Source organism: Gadus morhua, chromosome 7, assembly GCF_902167405.1.
Source record: "Gadus morhua chromosome 7, gadMor3.0, whole genome shotgun sequence".
Lineage (NCBI taxonomy): Eukaryota > Metazoa > Chordata > Actinopteri > Gadiformes > Gadidae > Gadus > Gadus morhua.
In genome coordinates this window covers 14,733,795-14,751,878 of record NC_044054.1, presented here as the reverse complement: position 1 = coordinate 14,751,878, position 18,084 = coordinate 14,733,795, and the positions used below count along the sequence as shown (strand labels likewise).

Here is an 18,084-nt window from a genome sequence, read left to right as displayed (position 1 = left end):
CCAAGGCACGTAACGTGATGGAAGATATACGACGACGACGACGACTGTGGAGAGTGTCCCAAATATCTTACATATCATGGTTGATTTCAGGGCATAGAAGGTTCTGATTGTTGGCTTATATCAAGAACCAAAGCAGCAATTCTGGGTGTATTTTTTTTCCCATGTAACTGCAGCCTTTATCGAGGCTTTTGGAGTGACCTTATTGTACACACATGTTTGTGATAACATCCCGAGCGCACGCACGCACACGCGCGCGCGCACACGCACACAACGAGAACAGAGGCTAGTTATAGAATGTAGTCCGTTTATTAAACAGTCACGGTACAGACATGGTAACAGGGAAGTATGTCATGCATCCCCCTATGTCTTGACCTAATCAAAAGCATAACCCACTCCACAAGTCACACAAACACAACTGTCAACACTATGGTTACACTGAGTGTGTTTGACCCAGTGAAACAAGTGCATCTTTATTTATTCTTTCTAAATATGAAATGATTTGTAACTCAGTTTCGAACATTCTTCTACCTATAGGGGCGCCAAGTCAATTAAATAAATTGTTTTTCACTTTTCTGTCCATTAGAAAGAACCAGGGGGTTTTCGAACTGCAAGATCATCCCCGTTTATATTATAACACCTAACCCTTTATCATATTAATTATATAATATATATGAAATTATATTTATAACATCTACGAGAGCCTTCATTCTCATCTCATCAGAGCATTTGAACATTTCCAGCCCACATTGCACCACAGCACCGCTGTTTGGCAACGATAGTTTACTGCAAGTATTTAGTTGTAAAATAACTTATTTTCAGTGTCGGGTATGCTGCTTTGAAAGTATAGTGAGGTAAAGGTGCGTTCCTGAATCCTCGAACGCCAGACTTCCGAGTCGAAAGTCGAAGATCCCAGCTCTCTTGCGGCATTTCTCCAAGGCACGCCCCCTTTTTGTCTTAATCTTTCGAAAATCTGCAAGTACCTCAAGGCTCGATTCCACCGGAGGCGTACGCGCCGCGGTCACCGCTGCTGATCGCTTCCACGCTAATCAATGAGACCATTTCCACCGGAGCAGATCGAGCAGGAAGTGATCAAATACTTCAGTTTTGTTCATAATTCAAGATCATAATGACGCCACGCCACAGGAGGAGGAATCCTCGTCTGCAAAAGAAGCGAAAAATATCATTTAAAGGCAACGTGAGCGGCGAACTACCTCCCGCCTCTCTGTCCTCTCCCTCTCCAAACCGTTGAATCACCTAATGATGATGATCTCTGACAATGCACGCACATGGGAAAAAAAACTATTCAAGAATGTATCACTACTAATTATCAGTTCATGCCTTGTAGAGCAATATAAGCACTAATAAGAATGTTTGTGTTCGTTGTGGGTCAAGTTAATTGATGCTATAGGCTTGACTATACGACAAAGTAATGTTACCAATAAAAAACAATGTAATCATGGCAATATAATTCATTATCAGTGTTATTGGTCGTCATCGTTCAAGCTTGCTGGATCTAGTTTTTGTGGCGGAGAGCTCCAGCTCAGGTTGAAGTCATTCCTTCCGGCTCTGGCCAGAGATACCGAAAGCTGAGTGGAGGAACAGTGACAGCATGTCTAAAACCTTCTTTGACTTAATTTCAACATCAATAACAGAGAGACCTTGTCTTTCTGTAAACCCTGCATGGTAACTCAAACTGTTCATTAAAAACATGTCACTAGCAGTTTTGGTGAGGCTGTAGTGAATGTAACATATCATAATTCACCTATGCTGTTCTTCTATAGGCCTACACTGTTGTAGGCATATCGTTTACTGTCTTGGTTGTTCAGGGATCGCTGTCCCTTTAAATGTTAGGAACGTCTCATGACGTAGAGCCCCATGTGGGATTGGTTTTACTTGCATTGGCCCTCATTTATCAAACGAACGTAGAAATGAGCACAAATCTGAACGCATGATTCATCTTACGATAGGACCCACATGAGATTCACGAAACTTTCGTATCACACCAATCCCAGCGTACGAAGGATCTTGGTGTTGATAAATACGGCGGCTGAGATCGATCGTAATTAACGTAACACGCCAATATAAAAGCACGTCTTCAGAAGTCTCGCCCCTAACTTTTACGACATGGAGAAACGTCCAACGGTAAAAAAAAAGGAGGAATTTTTCCGAGACCGAAATGGAGGCGCTCGGGTCACTGGTGGATGCGAACCGTCTGGTTTTGATTGGTAGCCTAAAAGCTGGCATTAAAGGCAAGCAAAATAATGCTATATGGAAGGAAATAACTGTTGCAGTGAATAGTGTTTCCAATGTTCGTCGGGCTACGGAAGAGGTTTGTTAATTAAATTAATTAAATAATAAATTAAATGTAAAACTTCTGTTGTCCAGCTTAAAACACATATATGCTATTGTTTGCATTGCGTTAAAGTTATTTTATTCCGAATAAGGTGAAGAAAAAATGGTCCGACATGAAGCTCAGCACCAAAAAACGTGTTGCGGCTGTGAAGCGGGCCAAACAAGAAACGGGAGGAGGCCGTAACTCACCGAGATGACTCTGACCATGTAGTGCGCCCTGATGTAGATGCCCAACGTTGCTATTTTGGAAAATATAAGAATCGTGCGTGCCCCCAGGCCATCGGGCTACCATGTTCAGGATTGACATTCTGGCATCGCAAATAATCGGAACATTAACTGAGTGGTAGCTTTTGCGGTTGATGTACGCGTAATCATTAATAGATGGTGGCTTCATACGCACATGGGTACACTCAACCGCACCAATCACATTTGGAAACCAAGCAATAGCATAAAAATCCCGTTTGATTCCAGTTTGCTGATCGTTATCATATGGGAATTTAATATAACGTCCGGAGAGGGACATTATAGCTGCCAAAACTGCTGGCATGGTTCGGCTAATACTTGGCTGGGAAATACCAGATCTGTCCCCGATCTCCTGCTGAAAGGTCCCAGTGGCCAAAAACCCCAAGGTAGAGCCCACCTGCACTGGCACAGGTATTGCGTTTGATCGCCTAGTTTCTCGCCTTAACTGTGGCTGCAAAGCATTGCATAGCTCCATCAGGGTTAGGGTTAGGGTTCTCCATAAAAAAATCAGCGCGGTCTCGAAAAACTCTCTCTCATCTTTACGGAAGAGGATTAGGGCCACACATGTAAAAAAAAATTAAATTCTGACTTTAATCTCAGAATTCTGAGAATAAAGTCAGAATTCTGACATTCATTTTTTTCAGAATTCTGACATTAATCTCAGAATTCTGAGATAAAAAGTCAGAATTCTGACTTTAATCTCAGAATTCTGACTTTTTTTCTCAGAATTCTGAGATTAAAGTCAGAATTCTGACATTAATCTCAGAATTCTGAGAAAAAAGTCAGAATTCTGACTTTAAAGTCAGAACTACGGGTATCTGTAAGGACCAACCTCCGTGGGAGAGACACTTTGCTTTATGCAGTAGGAGGAAACCTATGGAAAGCCAAGAAGGCCACAATCCGGCCCTAGAATGGCGCGGTAAAAGTGCACGTCCCATAGCCAACTCACCAAGCTCACCAAGTCCAGTATTCAGAATTCAAAGCATTTATTCACAAATACGTTCTATTTTTTTGACAAGCGGAGCCGACAGTCCTGTGCAAGTATGCAAATTAGCCATGTGCGCCAAACAGAAGATAGACGCAATGTATAGAACTGATTGTTGTGCATTGTTGTGGATATGTAGGCTGGTTAGTTGTGGTTGTTTGTGGTCTTAGTGAAACAGCTTTGCCTTGGAGTTGGAGAAGTTGGAGTGATTGTGTGAATGTGCGAGAGAGAGCGCACCTGCCGTGGTGATGTTGGGCTTGTTGTGGGCTTATATGTGATCCATGATGTATCTGTCTGATCGTATTAGCTGTAGATGGATGGATAAATAATGTCACAAGATCGGTCATACTGCAGGCTCTCATTTGCAAATGCACTGATTGTGTGCCCGTCTCCAATATGCTATATACCTGGCATTTATTCAGTTCATGTTCTTCTGAGTGCGCAAGAACGGTGCCAATTATTGTCGTGTTTGCATTGTAATGAACAACTTTGCCCCTCCCTGTTATAAAATAACGTGCATCCCAACAACTTAAGCCAATGCAGGCTCCTATTGCTTTACCAGTGTGTTTAACGTGTGTGCGTGTGTGCGTCTGTGTGTGTGTGTGTTGTCATGTAGGCTATAGATATAGATTGATTGTCTTGGCTTGCTTGCATCCATGAAATATTGTAATGTTATGGCCTAGCTGGCTACTGCATATCGAGAACAATCTGGAGATGAGGGCATCCCCGAATATTGAGGGGTATTTCGCACACTGCCATCTCAATATGACTAATAGCCGCGGCTATTAGTTCCGTACGGATTCCGTACGGAATTCTTGCACTTTTACCGCGCCATTCTAGGGCCGGATTGTGGCCTTCTTGGCTTTCCATAGGTTTCCTCCTACGGCATAAAGCAAAGTGTCTCTCCCACGGAGGTTGGTCCTTACAGATACCCGTAGTTCTGACTTTAAAGTCAGAATTCTGACTTTTTTCTCAGAATTCTTAGATTAAAGTCAGAATTCTGACTTTAATCTCAGAATTCTGAGAATAAAGTCAGAATTCTGAGATTAATGTCAGAATTCTGACTTTAATCTCAGAATTCTGAGAAAAAAGTCAGAATTCTGAGATTAAAGTCAGAATTTTGACTTTTTATCTCAGAATTCTGAGATTAAAGTCAGAATTCTGACTTTTTTCTCAGCATTCTGAGAATAAAGTCAGAACTTAATTTTTTTTTTACATGTGTGGCCCTAATCCTCTTCCGTACATCTTAGACGTGCGTTGAGGTCCTTAACAGAGCCAGATCTGCCATCGCTGAGACTCGACTACCTATTTGGCAAAGCTCCTGTTTATATAGACAGCTGAATAAACATTTCACCTGTCACATTCTAATTATTTTCATAGCAATATTGTTTTTAATTAGGCCTGACTTGATTGTAATTGTTTGAACGGCTGGGCTATTTCCAATTTATTTAGTAATTAATACAGATGTGCAACATGGGCTACTTGTGCTGCACTATTCATCAGTGAAATACCCGTATGTTGCGCCAAAAAAACTTGCGTACACGAGCTCAGACCTGACGTGAGATTTCATCGCAGCCTGCGCTCACGTTCAAATTGATAAATGCCAAGCTCAACGTTGAAATGAGCGTACGTCCATTTTACGCACGTTTTCTGCCGTACGCTCGTTTGATAATCTCGGAAATTCAACAGCATCCAGAGTGGTGAGCCTCCTTAAAACTCCTCCGGCAAGGGAGAAGTATATGGCACTCAAATCCCACCTGTTGAAGACGTTTGAACTGTCGGACGCTGAGAGAGCCAGCAGGCTTTTCTCACTTGTTACGTATTTTAGGAACACAAGCTGTATTTCCCTCACTTAACCAATAGGGGGTAGGACCAAATATATAAGCCGTAAATACTACACATAGCCACAAGGGAAAGCAGGACATTACTGAAGGCTGCAATAGATACTTTAGTCACAGAGGGCAGCATCACAGACCAGGCGAGGAAAACCGAGGATTACGTCACACCGGTTCCTCTCCAAGTCTTCCGGTCCTCGCTGAGTCCATAAAGAAGACCACCTGGCCACGAAAACTTTAGAGCTCTCTCGGCAGCGATTAGACATACGTGGGTTTGTGGCTAGGATCAGCTAGGAGAACACTCTCGCACGTGCTTAGAACACATCTTCAATCTCTCTTTACTTCAGAGCATCAGTTTACCATACCGAAAATACTTTATACAAATAAAGTCTCGTTAAAGCTATTCCTTTGGATTCGACCCCTCCTTCCACGAAGAAATACGTAATACACTTCAAGCACTCGGTGACAGCAAACCGTCTGAACTCATGGACCGTATGCTGGATCTCATGGGGGAGCACGAACCCGATTTTCTTTTCGTTCAGCTCTTCCTGCGTCAGCTGCCTTCCCAAGTGAGAGCTGCATTAGTCAACGCCACGATCACTGACTGTCGGAGGCTGGCTGAAGAGGCTGATACATTTTTCCCTGTGGGTCAAGGCAGGGCCTGCGCTCGGCATAGGCGACCGCCTAGGGGGGAAAATGCGTTGGGGGCGCCCTCTGGTGGCGCCCTTAATTAGTCAATTAAAATATACGAAACAAATGGAGAAGGGAGGGGGCGCGGGAGCAATCGCCAGCAGTGTTGCCAGATTGGGCGGGTTCCCGCCCAATTGGGCTACTTTTGATTTCATCTCGCGGGGAAAAAATGCATTGGGCGGGTGTATACATTTTGGGCTGCTTTTGCCAATATCTGGCGGTTTTTTAATAATGTGAAAACAGCACACCAAACTGTTATTTTATGGTTTAAAAACAGTACAAATACAAAACTCAGTAGGCCTATAATTCAATATACTTCACGTCGTGATGTCACATCAGAAACCGTTGTGCGCAGACGCAGAAGTCTGAGGCAAAAGCCCGCTCTCTCTCAACTCTGTTAGCGAAATAAGCATCATGCCGAAGTTGGGGAAATATAAAAAACTTTATAGAAAGGAATGGGAGACCGACCCTGAATTAAAATCGTGGATCGCGCCTGCCCCAGCAGATGACAGCAAAGCTCGTTGCAGGTATTGTAACGTTGAATTAAGAGCCCACCTCAAAAACGAAAAAAAATAAAAAACGACGTGAACTTAGGGTTGCAACCTACGTCGCCTGTCACACCTCCATAAACGCCGTGGATGATTTGTCTGATATACTGCAAGATGAGATGGGCGCATTCAAGATGCACAAGACAAAGTGTACCGCCGTTATAAAATCTGTTCTGGCACCGCACTTCAGAGAGGAGTTAAGAGAGGATATTGGTGAGTCTCCATATTCTCTTTACCTGGATGAGAGCACTGATGTATCAGTGAACAAGCTCCACTGCATTTGTGTGAAGTATCGCTCACGGAAACACGGCAAGTTTGTGAGTACCTACCTGGGGCTTGTCAACCTTCTCAGCGCAGATGCTTGTGGAATATCAGATGCGATAGTGACTTTTCTCTGTGAATTCGGACTGGAGATCAAGGATATGGTAATATCCCCTGGGATGTTTATTATTACTCCTCAACCGGACGGAGCCTAAAACATTGCAGCCATTAGAAGTAACTCTTGGCGCATATAACACTAGAACCACAACATGCGTTTAATGTTTATTCAAAAATTATTTTTTTTCCAGTGAAAAACGTCATTGGGCGGTTTTTTGCTGAAGTGGGCGGGTTTTGGAACGTGATTGGGCGGATTTAGCTCAACCAAATCTGGCAACACTGATCGCCAGGGCGCCCCGAAACCGTCACCGTACGCAGGACAATTCAACAAACAGACCTGTCCAGGGCGCATTTGATTTCGAGTCGCCTAGGGCGCCGAAACGGCCAGCTCCGGCTCTGGGTCAAGGGCACTGTGTGGCCGTGTTTTTTCCCGTGCACATCGCTCCTGTGACACTGGACGACTCCACGCTCATCGCTGCCACCACTTCTCGTCAGCAGTCTTCAGGCCTGCAGCAGTCTTCAGGCATGTGTTTTTACCATGCAAAGTTTGGACCAAAGGCTCTTAAATGCCGTCCGCCATGCAGTTTCGGCGGGTTGGGAAACGCCAGGGCCGCGTTGGCAGGCTTCTTTTCATCCGCGCAGCATCTCCGGACAGCATGGACTATTGGTGGATGTGAAGAACCGCCGTTTGATTGACGCCGTCACGTTTTGTTCCTATGCGTGCAAGCTCAGCGGGGCTGCTCCATACGATTGTCTAGCATGCTCTCCTCCTAAGATGATTTCCACCGTCTGCTTGCCGGTTTCCCAGCCCTCACTCAGCCCACTTTCTCTGCGTCTGCCGTGATGCATGGTGTGGAGCACCATCTCGCCACTACTGGTCCACCCGTCTACGACCGTGCTCAGCGCCTCGACCCGACCTAGCTTGCCGTTGCAAGGCTGAGTTTGCAAACATGGAACGCCTGGGTATAGTCTATGGAGCCAGTTTCCTGCCATAATTCAAACCTGAAAAAAAAACTTTCAAAGGCTTGTAAGTCTGGGTTTGAAAACTCAACTCCTTGTAAAAAAGGTTTTGCAACACTGAAAAAAGAGATTATAACCTGAAAAAAATTCAAACAAAAATTCAAACATCTGTAAACATGATTTTGTGTTCTATTTTATCTTCTTCATCATTTTCACCAACACATTTTCAAAGTATTTTTTTTTTCACAAACATGTTTTCAAAGTTCAAACAATATCATCAGCGCATTTGCAGAGTTTCAAAACTGGCACTGTTCTAACAGTGTATTTCATTGTTTCCCGGTTTTGAAACCTTGTAAATGGGATTCTGCAAACAGGTGTTCATACATTGAGAAATAAGTTTTGAAAGGTTGAATATTTATTTTTAAAAACTTGTAAAGGTGTACGTTTACGCCATTGCAATGTATTTTTTCAGAACTGACTTTTCGGCACTGACTTTTCAGAGATTTGACCACACAGGCGCAAGCTTTGAGTCACGTGAATATTGGCAGTGTTCTGTGGCGCATTCGTTTTGAAACTCCTGACAGTCAAGTCTGAAGAAAAAGAAAAACGTTCCTGGGGGCAGGACCATTTAGCTCTAAACCTATTGGTTGCTCTCGGCTGACGTACATTCCAATCACATGTGCCGTTCACCGGGCTGTTGACAGTGCTCTGCCGATGACAAGAATGTGATTGGAATGTACGTCAGTACCTAACTCAGAGGCATGTTGGCGATAGGAAAGTCCAAGGCTTTTTCTGCGGTCTGATCCGGGAGTCATAAAAAGTGACAAAATGTATTGTTGAATCGAGCGATGGAGGACGACGGAAACAAACTATATATTGTTAGGTATTATGATCTTGAAATAAATTAAGATAAAGTAGATGAACGATGAATTAAGTAGTTTTTTCCAATGCCTAGCGGAGCTTCGGGAAACATGACCTCTCTCTCTGCTGCCTCTTATCAAGCCGTACAGGATTTCTCGGCATACCTGGCTGGTATGGTGATTTTTTCTGAGGTGGAACTTGTCCGGGGATATCATCAGGTGCCTGTACACCCACTGGACGTTCCCATAACAGCAGTGATCACGCCGTTTGGTCTGAGTTCCTGCGAATGCCGTTTGGCCTTAAAAACGCAGCTCAATCTTTTCAACGCCTCATGGACTCTGGGAGCTGCCTTTTCTTTTTGTGAACTTGGATGACATCCTGGTGGCGAGCACGTCCAAATCTCAGCACCTGGCGCACGTCCGGCGACTTTTTGAGAGGCTCAGCCAACATGGGCTGATTGTCAACCCCGCCAAGTGCCAGTTTGGTCTCTCCATCATCAATTTCCTAGGAAACAGAGTCACTAAGGACGGTGCTGCCCCTCTCCCATCGAAGGTTTAGGCGGTCGCACAGTTCCCACGCCTGCTCACTGTCAAGTCTCTGCAGGAGTTCCTCAGCATGGCGAATTTTTACAACCGTTTCATCCCTCGAGCCGCCCAGCTCATGCGGCCCTTGCATGAGGCCTTGCAAGGTAGCCCAAGCATGCTGTGGACTGGACTGAGAGCAGGGACAAGGCTTTTGTTGCCACTAAGGCAGCCCTGGCGAACGCCACCATGCTGGCACATCCTTCTCCCACAGCCTCCATCTCCATCACTGACTTTCGCCATGGCCAAGGTGGCTGAGCCGTGGTCCGCCCACCAGCAAAGTCATCTGTCCTACATTTCGGAGTTCACCACGGATTTACAGCACGTTGCCGGTAAGGACAACCAGGTGGCGGACTGCCTGTCACGGGATGTGGTAGGAGCACTCCCTCTCGGCTTGGATTACAAACGCATTGCAGCGGACCAGACCACAGACCCGGACGTACAACTCCTGAGGACCTCATCCACAGGGCTGAAAATAGAGGATGTGGGTTTTAGCGATGCCGGCACCACGCTCCTGTGTGACGTTTCCACGGGCAGTTATTCCCACGGGATGGAGACGACAAGTTTTTGATGCCATCCATGTTCTCTCCCACTGAGGTTCGAAAGTGTCACAGAGATTGGTTGCGGCTACATATGTTTGGCACGGCCTCAAGAAGGACGTTAGGGACTGGGCTAACACCTGTCTTTAGTGCCAGCGGGCCAAAGTGCACCGCCACACTAAAGCCCTGTTAGAGTTGTTCCCGGTGCCGGAGAGACGGTTTGACCATGTAAACGTGGATCTGGTCGGCCCTCTGCCCTCCTCTCAGGGTTTCACCTACCTGTTGACCATGGTTGACAGGACCACCCGTTGGCCTGAGGCTGTTCCACTGACGTCGCTGGCATCTGTTGAGATGACACAGGCATTTATCAGCACCTGGGTTGCCCGTTTCGGCACTCCTTCGGACATATCCTCTGACCGGGTCGCGCAGTTTACGTCTGAGCTGTGGAACGCTGTCACACAGAGCCTCGGAGTGAAACTCCACCACACGACCGCATATCACATACAGGCTAACGGACTCTGTGAGCGATTTCATAGGTTGATGAAAGCTGCTCTTCGTGCCAGCCTCAAAGACAGCAACTGGGCAGGCTCCCGTGGGCTTGGAATCAGGCCTGCACCAAAGGAAGACCTACAGTCCTCCGCAGAGCTTGTTTATGGCCAGCCGCTGCGGGTCCCAGGGATTTCGTCCCTGGCACCACCGTCCCTTGGTCTGCCACTCTCCAGCGGTCCACGCTACTGGACAATGCGAGGCTTTTCACACCTGTCCCATCTTCCCGTCACGGCCTCCCTCAGTCGCACGTCCCTGCTGGGCTTCGGACGGCTGACTACGTTTTCGTACGCCACGACGCCTACCCGTTCCGGGTTTTGGAGACGGGGGAAAAACATTTTGTGGTGGACATGGGCGGAAAACTGGAGCGACTCTCCATTGCCGGTTGATACACCCACCTCCGCGGTGACTGTTTTGTTTTTGTATACTTCTGTTGGTGAATTCTGGGGGGACGTGTGTCGTGAGTGTCACATATCATAATTCATCTATGTTGTTAAAGAGCCCATGCCATTAAAATCACATTTTTCCTATTGTTTGTTAAGTAACATAGGTCTGAATAAGTTTGTGAGCTGTGGTAAGTTTGAAATCTATGCAGTTTGTCTGCTGAATGCAATAGGCAATGAAAGGAAAAAGGCAGAAGAAATGAGCCGATCTGGATAAATTGACACTGTGACGTAGCGTTGTCAAATTATTATTCATGGCCCTGCCCACTTGGTTGGTTCGTAACCACCCACAAGAATTCTGAAGGAGTCGTGAATGAGCTAGTGCTAAATGCTAATACGTGTACGGTAGTTGCTTAGTTTGTAGTAACAGGCTAGTTACAGAATTTTGAATGCAATGGCAGAATGACATCGAACTACATGAACTGCGACATGCTGCCTGCCGCCGGTTGCCGCGAGGCACCACCGCCGCGAAGCACCACCGCCCGGCAGCGGGCAGCCGGGCGGTGGTGCCTCGCGCCGGCAGCAGGCAGCAGGCAGCGCACGGTTCTGTCTACTACAGATTGATGTGGAAGTGGAAGAACCAGAGACGTCGGAGAACCCGACGAAGTCCTTTGTGATTCATTATATCGTCTGGACGTGCACACAGCTTTGGGCCGTGATAATATGTATTATTTGTAGGGCTGTAACGATACGCGTATCAAACCGAAAATCGCGATACTCAAAGCCACGAACCTGTCTCGCGGTGTGAGAAGGCAGAAGCGCGATATGCCCTTTCTAACTCTTCGGTCAAATTGTCCGATTGAAATTTGCTAATAATTTGTCTAAATAATAGTCTGCTGACAGCGCCCCCTCCTATCGATGCCGTAAATATGTGACGAGGTGCCCTCTCTGTGATCACAGCTCTCCGTGGCTACGGAGGATTGCATTTCTCCACAGCCGTCGAAGTCCTCATATGCGATATGAACGACATTTATCCAGAGTGGGCCAAGCGCAAGGCAAAAAAATTGCCTGTGTGATCCTGTCTCTATTGTTTTGTGTGATTTGACCGGCAGTTTGTCTGCTTATAGGTCGGAATGAAGCGGCCACCGATTATTGACAGGATGGGTACTTTGTTCTACCGGACTCGTTCGCTTCTTCACTAGACAAACGCGCTACCGCTCGCTCTCCTCGCTCGTCCACTCACTCGCTGACGTCACTCACACACGCATACGCACACTGCCATTCTCGCGCACACACATATGCTACTCGTAACACTATGCCTCGTTATTGCGACGTTCATGTTTTTCCTCATCTATTGAAAGTTAGGCTATCAAACATGTTGCATTCTATACGGCCTGATTATGTCATTATTTAAGCTACATAGCCTTATAAGAAGCGCTAATAAGGATATTTGAATAAACCAACCAAACAGTTAAAGGGGCCCTATTATGCCTACCAGCAAAAAGCATCCTCCAACTGCAATCTTTGGTTATTTCTTTTAATTAATTTAGCTATACTTTAATAGTATTCTTTCGGTTCAAATCTGTTCAGTGTTCCAAATGATTTGTTATTAAATGTTACATCAAGATAATTGGTATACAAGTCTTTAAAAACACTTGTATGAAAGTGTTTTTTAAATTTAAAAGAATCGTGGGATGTATCGAACCGTGGGTCAAAAATCGTGATACAAACCGAATCGTGAATTTGTGTATCGTTACAGCCCTAATTATTTGATTTAGATATATATGTATTATATGATATTATTTAGATATAGAGCTCCAGGACTGTAACGCAAGTAGTTGTACACTTCCTTGTTATTTGGATAACCGTTGGATAACCTGCTGTTTGGTGTGATGGCGCATCACACGTCGGACTCTCGTCTATGGTATTTCTACAACTAGACCCGTAGTGGGGTTATCTCAGCCATGGTTGAGAATGAATTTGGGGGAAAGGAAACTTTGGCTTTGACTCCCTGAAGTCATGAACCACGACATGGAGGAGAAAGGGATTGTTGACCGCGGTCGTCTCCCGCCGGAGCCTCGCTGCCGATGGACCACCGCCTCGGCATCAGGATGCGGTGATTAGCGCTGACCGCTGCCGAGGCGGCGGGAAGCAGGGCTCAAGCGGGATACATTCGCGGCCAACAATCCCTTTCTCCTCCATGTCGTGGTTCATGTAGCCTACTTCAGGGAGTCAAAGCCAAAGTTCCTTTCCCCCAATTCATTCTCAACCATGGCTGAGATAACCCCCACTACGAGTCTCGTTGTAGAAATACCAGAGACGAGAGTCCGACGTGTTATGCGCCATCACACCAACAGCAGAACGGTTATCCAAATAACAAGGAAGTGTACAACACTTGCGTTACAGTCCTGGAGCTCTGCTCTATATCTAAATAATATCATATAATACATAGATATCTATATCAAATAATACATATTATCACGGCCAAAAGCTGTGTGCGCTTCCAGACGATATAATGAATCACAAAGGACTTCGTCGGGTTCTCCGACGTCTCTGGTTCTACCACTTCCACATCAATCTGAAGTAGACGCGGTCGTTTGAGATTCATAATAACCTATCGTCTGGAGGCTCACACAGCTTTTGGCCGTGATAATATATATTATATATTATATGATATAGATATCTATGTATAATATGGGTTTCTAAGAGCCATTGCGATACATCCACCGTAAACAGAGCGCATGGTACCGTGGCTACAAGCTACTCAGGGCCAGGTGATAATATATATTATATATTATATGATATAGATATCTATGTATAATATGGGTTTCTACGAGCCATTGCGATACATCCACCGTAAACAGAGCTCATGGTACTGTCAGTGGCTACAAGCTGCTCAGGGCCACACCCCCACCCCCCTCCTTGACCTGCCTTGACACGCCCACCGTATACAGAGCGCATGGTAGTAGGCTACAAGCTGCTCAGGGCCACACCCCCACCCCCCTCCTTGACCTGCCTTGACACGCCCACCGAAACAGCGCGTTTGGGGGAAGCTCAATGTGCGACTGTTTCGGAGTGACTGTAACTCTGCACCACGGCTGAATTTCGGGGACGTCTTTGAATACTGTGTTTGTGGCCCACTAATACCTATATTAAAGCATCATAAAATAGAATGGCATGGGATCTTTAAGTATTGTGCTATACACTGTTGTAGGCATATCGTTTACTGTCTTGGTTGTTCAGGGATAGCTTTCCCTTTGAATGTTAGGAACGTCTCATGACGTAGAGCCCCCTGCGGGGTTGGTTTTACTCGCAGTGTGTTTTGACTTCCTGTTTTTTTAAATAAACGAGTCACGAATTTTAACAAGGCATCCTTTTTCCTTTGCAACAATAAATTCTTAAATTTGCTTTTTGTCTTGAATGCAGCTTTCGGAAACTCAGCGTCGGATTCCACCGCTACTCCTCCCCTTCCTGTTGCTGGCTTTCCCGTATTGTGCACCCCTCAAACTCGGTTGGTGTGGATTTGGCGCATCTTTTCACTCTGACAGCGGCATGCGCGTTTGACATTGATTTAACCAATGAACATATCCGTTCCACTTCACAATAGCACCTACGGTATTTGTTTAACAGCGTTCTACAAGAACCACAAATACATTTTAAAACGTCTGTCGTTTTGATAGGTCCCGTGAGCTCCTCAAGGGCCAAAGTGTATGGTGTCTTGACATCATTGTGAGAAAGAAACAAACGATGTTTGTTCTTTTTAACTATAAAAGGATCTTCACATAGGCGACATACATCTTTAATCGTTGTTTGTGGCGTTTGTGGTTGGGATTGAGTTATCTCTCTGACAGCCCCTGAACGTGAAGACGTTCCATCAAAATAATTTCCCCCCCAGCACTATTTTGCATGGACACCGCTGCTGCTTCCAGGGTTAAAGAAATAAAAACAGGCCAGCACAGTTTCCCCCCGGATAGACGGCTCTAAATAGCGTGGTTCCAGACCATTCTACTTGCTGTAGTTTGGTCTGGCTTTGCGAGACTAAATGACAGTTGACCACAAGGCGATTGTATCTATGCATCTTCTTGAATTGCTTCATGTTTTAGTTGGCAGAGGCTTGTAATGGTGCGTACTGCGTTGCATGATAAACATGATAAAAAAGCTGACATGGGTGCATGGGTGGAAAAGAAACACTGGCATTACTTTATCAGCTGAGGGCGTTTTCATTGCCATAACATTGTGAGCTTATCAACAAGTACAACATGTTCTAATACTATGAGAGGGGGGCGAGCGGCAGAGGGGACTTAGTGTCTTATATATTTATTTATTTATTTTATTTTATCTGAATTTTAATTAAACATAATACCAAGGGTAATACCAACTTTCATTTAGCGGATGCTTTTGTCTAAAGCAACTTAGCGTGAATTCAACCATGAAGATGCAACCCAAAAAATAACAAGAATAATGCAGCCGCAGGTACATCAAATTCAGAATCGGATTGCTCCCTTCCCTCCCTCGCTATTCTTTATTTATCTTTTACATTTAAACATCTCTAGACCAACAGAGTGAGTTTCAAACAATGACCTGGAGAGCCGAGAAGGACTCCAGTCCTGTGAGAAGTGTGGATCTCACAGGATGTTGCCTCACACCCAGGAACTTGATATATCTTCTGATCATGCATTTCTTCATCTGCACTACTGCATAGAGATGTAGGGCTACATGACGCCAAACCCTCTTGGCTTGTTTTCTATGATCTGTGTGCGTGCGCCGTGTGCGTGCCTAGTCTTTTCCATGTCATCAGAATATTTTTTTGATGTATTTTACAATATGTTCTCAGCCAGAACAACCCGATCTGTATTTGGTGGGATGGCTCTGTTGGGGGAACACCCCGGCCCACCGAGCAGCCATGCAACACCACATACCCATTAGATTAATCATTTTATAACACCCTTGACCACAGATCTGAATGTATTCGCAGGCCACTTTATAAAGGGTGCCCCCTCACCCTAGCCCTTGTTTCTATATTGCAGCACTTAAAAGCTGTTGCTTTTGTTGTTTCATGACTTTTTTTTACATGTATTTAAAAGATTATTGCACGTTTTAATTTAGATCTTCATTGTTGAATGCATTTACTCTAATTTGCTTTAAATCAAAGCACTTGCCGGCCCACTTTATTGTTTCTGTTAAATGTCTTATGATATTGATCCTTGAGGTATAACCATTTGCACATTAAGTAAAACTGACCTGAGAGTTTCCTGTGTATAGTGTGTACTCCCCAGTCCAGCAGAGAGTGGCTTCACTCCGGAATCCTGCAGATCATTGATACTCAGGTCCAGTTCTCTCAGACTAGAGGAGTGGGAGCTGAGAACTGAGGCCAAAGGTTCGCAGCACCTCTCTGACCGATTACAGCCATTCAGCCGTCACACACAATGAACAGAAAATGTTAGAAACTATGATTAAAGTATTTTTACATGCATTAAAAGTTAAACAAATGTTGATAAACTGGATATTTGAGTATAAAGAGTTTGATGTTAAAATATTAACGTATCATCATACTGAAAAATAGTTTTATAAACAGGCTTTGTTTAAACTTTAATAAACCACTCTAAAGTCCACCTCAATGTCTAACTACATGATTACGAGGGGAATAAGAATGCAATATATATAGCATTTCCCTTGTAGTGCCTAACTTGGTTACTTTGAGTTAAAAAGTTACTTTAATCCCTTAACAAGTCGCCCCCAAAGTGTGGGGAAAAACGCTCCTCACATCTTCAAACACATGTTAGCGTCTGGTATATATGAACACTTATGCGTGTGCATATTCATGCGTGTGCACGTTGTATGCTTGGACCTGTCCACATAAATCACTAGAATCAATGTGATGGATGAAGAGGACCGCCACTGTGGAAAAGGCTCTGTGATGGAACATTCCAACATCCCCCCCGCTGGTTGGCACAGTGGTCATGGCTTCAAGAAACCATCACGTTTCTACTGCTACGCCCTTATGTACACACACACACACACACACACACACACACACAACACACACACACACAACACACACACACACACACACACACACACACACACACACACACACACACAACACACACACACACACACACAAACAAAGCAAGAGAACGAAAGAAGAAAGACCCAACCCCACGAAGTAAAAACAAGACATGATGAAGGGTTCATTCAAGGTAGGTTTGTTAGTATTCGCCGTATTAATCCTTTCACCATAGTGACTGAATGACACAGAGACGGGGAGATGCATTTGAACCCCATTAAGGTGAAGGAGCTTTGAGTGGAGGTCTTTAGTTTATCTTATTTTTAGTTTATTTTATTAATGACCTGCAGACAGCCATTATCCAGGCGTGTGTTGTGTGTGTGTGTGTGTGTGTGTGTGTGTGTGTGTGGTGTGTGTGTGTGGTGGTGTGTGTGTGTGTGTGTGTGTGTGTGTGTGTGTGTGTGTGTGAGTGTGTGTGTGTGTGCTCTAACACAGCACAGAAACCGCCCTACTGAAAATCACCTCTGCCATACTTCTCTCTGCTGACTCTGGCCACCATACCGACCTCCTCTCTCGCTACTTTGGAGGAGGTGAGAGAGGACCGCCACATGGGGGCGCCAGAAACCAACCGGCAAACCGGCAACCTGATACATATTTCATGTGAGAGAAATAGGGGTCTTGGGTCGTGCGCGTCGATTTGTCAAGTGCTGTGTGCAGTGGCGAATTCAGGCGGTCATTGGCTCCTAGGCTACTATTTGTGTGAGGCCCCCTTACTGATCACGCAGAAAAAACGATTGTTCAATCACTAACAATCGGTGGACCGGGAGGGACCACGATTGGAACTGGTAGTGTGATTGTTTAGCCGTGAGGAGACGCCTCTCCTTCATGAGATCAATCAGTTCCCTCATCATCGTCTGCGTCTGGAGGTACATGGGCTGTGCGAGGGGGCGTTAATATGCTGTATTCTCTAGTTGGCGTGTGGCTTCCAGGATATCATAATACAGTTTGGTCCTGTATTACCCTTTGCCCCTCCTTGACAGCCGGTTTGATGATTATCCCTTGACAGGAGGTTAATGATTTTAGGGCCTGTTGTTATACGGTTGTGATATTTCCCTTTTCCATAGGTCGTCGAGGAAAAGGGAGGACCTTTTCCTCCAGGTGTCGGAGGGAGAAGCA

At 45.2% G+C, this 18,084-nt stretch overlaps 1 long non-coding RNA gene across 1 annotated transcript; it reads right to left on the bottom strand.

Moving 5' to 3' along the window:
* Positions 1 to 302: 302 nt before the first annotated feature.
* On the bottom strand, positions 303 to 16,198 carry LOC115547729 (uncharacterized). The gene is made up of 3 exons (XR_003977411.1): positions 16,143 to 16,198; positions 10,252 to 10,315; positions 303 to 1,159 (listed from the first exon to the last, which is right to left on the bottom strand). It is a non-coding gene; the product is annotated as an uncharacterized LOC115547729 (long non-coding RNA).
* Between the last annotated feature and the right edge of the window lie 1,886 nt (positions 16,199 to 18,084).